Genomic DNA, 6,710 nt, shown 5'->3' on the forward strand with positions numbered 1-6,710 from the left:
TTACATTGATTATGCTGGTATAGATGGGGATACATTGATTATGCTGGAAGCCTAGATATCAGCTCAGATGTAAATACATATGCAGGAGATCGGTGAAGTTAGGTGGGGTGAATCTGAGCTGCCAGTTTCTGCTGATGTGTGAACAATACTGGTGGTGACAGCTTGGATCGCTTCTGCAGCAATTACCAGGAGCGGCAATTACATTTCTGCAGCAATTACAAGGAGTGGCACTGGTGGTACAGGCAAAGAAGGGGAAAAAAGAGGGAGAGAAAGAAGCACAGCCAGCATATTGGTTGTATGGTAAAACTCAAGGTCTGCTCTTGAGGCTGGACTGTGGCAGCGAGTGGGGCACAAGTGGCTTTTGGAGTCAGGATTCACGCAGCAGGGAGAGAGCTGCTCACTGAGGGGGTCCCCAGCCTCATCCCTGCACGTCGGCCTCCTTGGACCCTGCCTTATTTTTGGGAGTGTGGGATGGAGGGCTTGTGAAATTTGACGGAAGACTTCTCCTTGTTGTGATGGCTTCCATAAATTCACCCCGAGGTGTGGGCTGGAGGTCCAAGGGACCTGCTGGGGCTGTGTCACTCAACATGCTCATAAACAAGAGCTCAGAGGCAGTGGGACTGAGCACTGAAGCTGGGACAAAAGGTCATGGAAGAAGGTAGGAGAGAATAAAAAAAAAGGTCACGGGGGGGGGGGAGAAAAAACAGCAAAAAGGAGCAAAAATGGGAGGAAAGGGCGATTTGAGACAGGAGAAATCTTCCTTTTGAAGGGAAAGATTTCAACCACCCTCAACTGCAGAAGCGAAGGCACCTTCCCTCACACATGCCTGACTTATAGACCATTTTAAAGCAATGGGGGCGTCTAATATGCTAATACCGAAAGTGGGTGGCAGAGCAGGAATCTGAACGCTGCTAAAAATGTACATGCCTAACAATTGCAAATCAGCCGGTGCTGCAGTTACCTAAACGGGCTGGCAGCAGTTGCAGGTGGGTGCCTCTACACCTCTTCTTGTCACTTCTCAGTGAGTACATGGCTAAAAAAGACATCGTACGCCTCCCTATACGGGCCCACTGTTTCAGCCGGGGTTATTGATTAAGGTTGGTATCAAAGTCCCTGGAAAAAGCAGTTTCCTGCTTTCTTTATTCATGCAATAGGAGGAACCTCATGCAAACACGTCCTAGGTGTATGAACAGAATGAAATACCAGCTTGAAACAGGCCTCCTTGTAAAATCTTGGTTAATTGGTATGACTGAATCTGGGTTGTATAAATGAAATTTCTGCATACAGCATCTTGTAGCAAAGCCACAACCTCTGAAGTTGTGTGGTTAGGTGGATACAATCATAATCTGATTTTCTTTTTGCTGCTCAAGCTCAGCTGTTTCCTTTTTACATTCTTACGAGTTGATTTTCACATCTCAACTAGTGTTTTCTGGTTGCATGACCGAAAAACTCCTAAATGCAGCTGCAAGTAAAGGCTCTTTTAACACACAGCTACAACGGTGTCGGCTGAATGTTGCTAAAAATGTGATTTCCCCAAGACAAGTGCAGGGAGCCATCACAGAGTCAGTGTGTATAGGGGTGGTCTGTAGAAAAACAGAAAATCAGGCTCTGTCTTGAGGTACGATGTGGCCAGGGCCCCATGCCCACTGCTTGGGGTCACTTGTGAGCACTGGGCTGAATCACAGTCTGATATTTTTAGGTGCAGGTAGGGGTTGCTCAGAGGTGGAGTGAGTGGTATGGGATGGGAAGGTCCTGGAGGAAAGCAGGACCAAAGAGGCCACTTCCCAGGGGTAGAAGTGACATGTAGGGGTGAAAGCAACAGGTAGAGAGTGACACGGAGTGACACGAGCAAAACTATTTTTAGGGCAGTTTTGGCCCTTGGAGCCAAAAGAAAGGAGAACGGTGCAGAAACCCCCAGAATTGAAAGCTGGAGGCCAAGGGAAGCCAGGCAAGGTGTGAGCGGGGGACACAGGGGAAATGAGAGGGGCAAGGAGCACTCTGGCACGAAGGCGCTTCCTCCAATCCATGGGTTATTTGTCAAAAAGGGGCCGCTCCAGATCTGTTCTTGCTGGATGCCAGCTGCCCAGGAACCCATTTCTTGCCGCAGGACTCCTGCCGCTGAGGGAGGGGAGGACGATTTGCCACGGATTTACTGTGCCTGGCTACTGCACGGCAGAAGTGACGTGCGACTCCAGGCCTAGGAATGGAAACAGGAACGTCTGGGCCATAAGAGGCTAAAATGGGACCCCAGCTGTCTCAGGAAGCTAAAAACCTGTGGATTTTTCACCCCAGAGTCGCTGAAGCTGGTGTGTGTTCCTTGGGAGCACCAACAGGGCCTCCCAAACTGGGAAGAAGAGGCACCGGCTGGCGTGGGGCCTGCCCATGGAGACCAGCACCCTGGTGGAGAAGCGGCTCTTGCCTGAGGCAGCTCCGACCCACAGCCCCATGGCTGGCTCCCTCAGTGACAGTGGGAAGGGGAGGCTCCTCCAAGTGCAACTGCTTCCCTTATTGTAAAACCTTTAAATATTCACTGGCCTTGCAGCACCTGTGTGTCATTATCCAGTATCATTCCCAGTGAGTTTTGGTAGCTGCTCCCAGGAGCAGAGGATGGTAATGATCTCAGCAGCAGCTACAAAGGGGATCCTTGAGGCCTCACAGCTCTAGCAGGGTTTGTAGTGGGGCAGCTGCATGTTTGGATCCCCCTGAGGGAACAGGAGAGTGGGGAGGTTTGCACAGATGGTCCTGATCTCCTCCGAGGGCCATGCTGCTGTGTAGGAAGGAGCATGGCCACATGAGAGCTCTTGCATCCTGTCCCTCCCCAAAAGATGAAGAAAAAGCTGTTCTTTTTCAAACTAGCCATATTTTTAATTGCGTCTAAGTTGCATAGGGCCACCAGGTTTTGTGTCCGGGTGCCTGCGGCCCTGCATGCTGCTGTCTCTGGCAGAGGCTGTGGATGTAACACAAGCTCATCACACCAACAATCCCATGGCCTGAAATTGCCTTCTTGCTCAGGAAGCTGGGATCAGGCTTTATAACAATAATGTCAATTAAGGGCTGTTAATAAGATCATCTCAGGAGGCAATACTGTTCTGCTAGTTGGCTACCATATGGCAGCTTCAAAAGACAAGAAGAACCTGGCTTTGAAAGAAGAAAAGCCCATCACTTAAATAAACCAAGAAGTTTGCAAAAATACATGCGGTTACTTTTAGAAAAATTATGATTTGTCTTCAGCTTTGCAGTAACAGGATGATTTCTCAGAAACATGAGGATAGGTTAGGAAATAATGTAAAAATTGAGAAGACCCATGAACATCCAGTCATGTGGCAGCCTCTCCTCCATCTCTCTGATGGTTTCTACGCAGGTACCAATGCAAAGGCATGGATGTGTATGTGTGTTTAGGCTTTTGTTTTCCATTTGTGCCTGGTGCCCTAACTGATAAGAAAGATTAAATGTTATTATTTAATATTGATGGCTGACTCAATTTGCTTTTCATTAGCATTTAATAATTTAGGAAGCTTGTTACTATTGTTCCATTATTACCAAGGGGCTCAGAGTTTCAGCTTCGGCTTTTATTAATTAATGTTAAGTTTAAGGAAATAAAAATCGTTGCCATGTGGGAAATGACAGAAGGGTGGGCATACAAAAGGCAGCACTGCGAGGAGGATGTGCATCCCCCTGCAGCAAGGATCTCTGTTGCTTTCTACTGCTTTATTGTCTGCAGTTTTTTTTTTTTGCCTTTTCATTTTCCTGTGCTGATGTCAGTACAAAGTGAAAGTGACTGCTGAAACTGGGGGATTTCAGCCTTTGCTACAACAGGATTACAGCTTGCAAACATGATAAAGATTTTCTAGCCTTATTTTGAAACCATTTGTTGACTTCAGCAGTAGCAGGTTCTGCCTCTAAAGGCATTTGGATTACACGCTCCCCCGGAAGGGTTCAATATTATGTGTAACAAACTTAAGAGTCTTAACTTGCTTATCTCCAAAAGGATAATGGCAGTTTCTTCAAAAACAAGGGCCAGCTTTGAGAGCGCAAAGGGGATTTCTCTGCTGCCGGTCCTCCCCTCTGGGAGCTCGGTGACAGCCAGTCTTGCAGCATGTTGCATTGAGAGCAGCTCGGCGGTCTCCGGAGGGCACGTGGGGTTGCTAGTTCAGGCTTATTCGCTGCCCTGCATAAAGGGGAGGCAGCTGTTTGTGCTGCTTGTGCCTTGGCCTGGGATTAGTCAAACCTGGGCTGAGGTTCCTGTAAGCTATGTGAGCGCCGCGGATTGCAGCACTGCTCTGCAGGGGTGAATAAAGGCAGCTCCGCTCGCTGGCGCAGGCTCCGGTGCAGCGCTGCTCGCCTTGTTCCCGTTCTGTGCAGCCGGAGGTGTGCACTGCTCTGCCTGGAAAGCAAGAGGCGGGAAGGAAGATAAAACGAGAGCAGCTCTGGTGACTGAGGATGTTTGATTGATTTGTCCGCTCTCCTTCCCGAGTTTGCTTGCTGGCGTCCTCATGTGCACCCTTGTGCTGCCCCCTTCGTGGTTCTCACACTGATGCCACTGACCTCCGCACCTCATCCTCCGTCCTCATGGGCTTCCCACCTCCTGCTGCCCTCTGGGGTATCTAATTCAGGATCAAAACTAAAACTCCACGTTTCTGAGGAGCTGGTCACCAAGAAGATTTTTTTGTGTGTGTAGAAGAAACCATTTATGTGGTTTACTTTATTTTTATTGATTTTAGGAGAAAGGCAGACTTTGTTCTGGTTTAAAAGGGTCCACAGGGTCACTGATCACTCAATGTAATTTACAGAAAATGTCCTCAATTCTGCTTATGGTGGTAAGACCTGTTCAGGCCTCTCTGCTGATGCAACGCAGGCAGTGTAGGGCAGTTTGGGATTTCTGATGATTTGTGCCTTTGTGAAGCCTCAGACCACTGCTTGGCTGCTCCTCACGTGGGTATTTCCCCCGCTGTGGTGGTGCTTCTCCCGCAGCTCCTGGACATAGCTGTGGTGGCTGCTCTTTCCCCTTTGCTTTGAGCCGGGGCTCCGTTGAAGCAGCCCTTGGGGCTGTTACTTCTCTCTTTTTCATGTATTTAAGTTTCAGCTTTAGCTGAAAGTTGAGAGTTGTTGTTCCCTAGAAGGACACTGCAATTCTTGCTTGCAGTTCAATATGATGAGCAAACAGGGATACCTGTATGATAGATGATAGATAGGGACAGATGGGGATAGATATCTAGGGATAGATGTACATCTATCTAGGGATAGATGTACAGCACTCCCTCTTTCTGCAGAGCTTTTTCAGCCCTCAAATGTCTGGATGAAGCAGCAAACTGAGGGCTATTTCCTTTTTTTTTTTTTTTTTTTTTTTGTGCTATTTGGAGAAACTGGATCAACTAAGGCAATAATGAGGATAGGAAGTGGAGATCTGTGCTCCAGCTTTGCCAAGTGTCCACAGGCAGCTCAGTCAGCCTCTGCACTTTTAATTTCCCATTTGTGAGACAGAGGAAAGTAAGATATGTTGATTCCTCAAGTCTGCTGTGAAGTTTTATTTATGGGTTGATTCCTCAAGTCTGCTGTGAAATTTTATTTATTTCAAGTCAATGAATGCTGTGTAGGAACAATTTTTTTTTCTGTTTGTTCTCTACTATATTTTGGGAAGATAGTCCCATATTTGCTTGCTTTTCCAAGCCTGGCTGGCGAGAGGAAAGCTTTGCAGGTGAAATTACATCCACACAACCAGGCTATCAAGCTCTATTACTGCGGAGACAGCCACAGGAGTGTGATGGCACATCCAGTAGAATTCCCCCCAACATTATAAACGATTAAATTATAAATATCTAACATATTTATAAGCATAAAATATAAGCCATACTGACGTAGCTGCCTAGAGCCCCAGGGCCTCACTGCAGAGGCCTGCTGGGTTAAAGCACAAAATCCCCCTGCTTCCCAGCTGCAGGACTGGAGCAGGGGCTTGGCGGATGCCGGGTGGGAGAGGGATCCCCAGTGTCCACAGGGCTGCACCAGCCAGACCAGACGGGTGGGTTTTGGCTGCCGGGCAAGGTGGGGCCCAAGCAGATTGGGCTGGTGGAAGCTCTGGCCTAACATCCCTTTGGCAAGTGCTCCTCTGCCGTGGCCATCTCGGCCAAGCCAGGCTTTAGTCCACCCTAGTTTTTGGCAGACTAATATGTGTTTTCTTCCTAGCTGTTTTTCCTAGTCTGTTGCTTAAGGACTGCTATTAAAAGTAATTCCTGGGCAGATAACCATCTGTCAATGCGTAATTCTTGTGCCTGATACTGGCATTGATCTGTTCCATATTTTGCAATATAATTCATTAATATAACGCATTTCCTGACTGGACTTGTTTGGCGCTCCTCATTATTACTTACCAGGCTTTTAATTAGCTAGCGGAGGCCAAGGGATGGCAAGTGTTGGATGCTAAAGGCTTTGGGGCTGCAGTGCTGGCTGGGTCTTCTGGGGTGCTCTGAGACCCTCGCCCAGGTCCGGGAGGGGACGCATGTTCCCTTGGGATCGTCACAGAGGGTCGGGCACTTTGTAAACCCTTCACTCCCCACGGTTTCAGTAGATGATCTCGCTAAATGGCATTCCCATCTATCCACAGAGACATTAATGATTAACAGCGATAAGAGCTGTGCTTACTTAGAAAACCAAAATACCCCAAAGTCAGGTAAATCACAGTCCCTTGTGAAAGCTCGTTGCTGATTCACCCTCCT

The sequence above is a fragment of the Nothoprocta perdicaria genome, unplaced genomic scaffold (assembly GCF_003342845.1).
Source record: "Nothoprocta perdicaria isolate Ctin4 unplaced genomic scaffold, notPer1 scaffold_14, whole genome shotgun sequence".
NCBI lineage: Eukaryota > Metazoa > Chordata > Aves > Tinamiformes > Tinamidae > Nothoprocta > Nothoprocta perdicaria.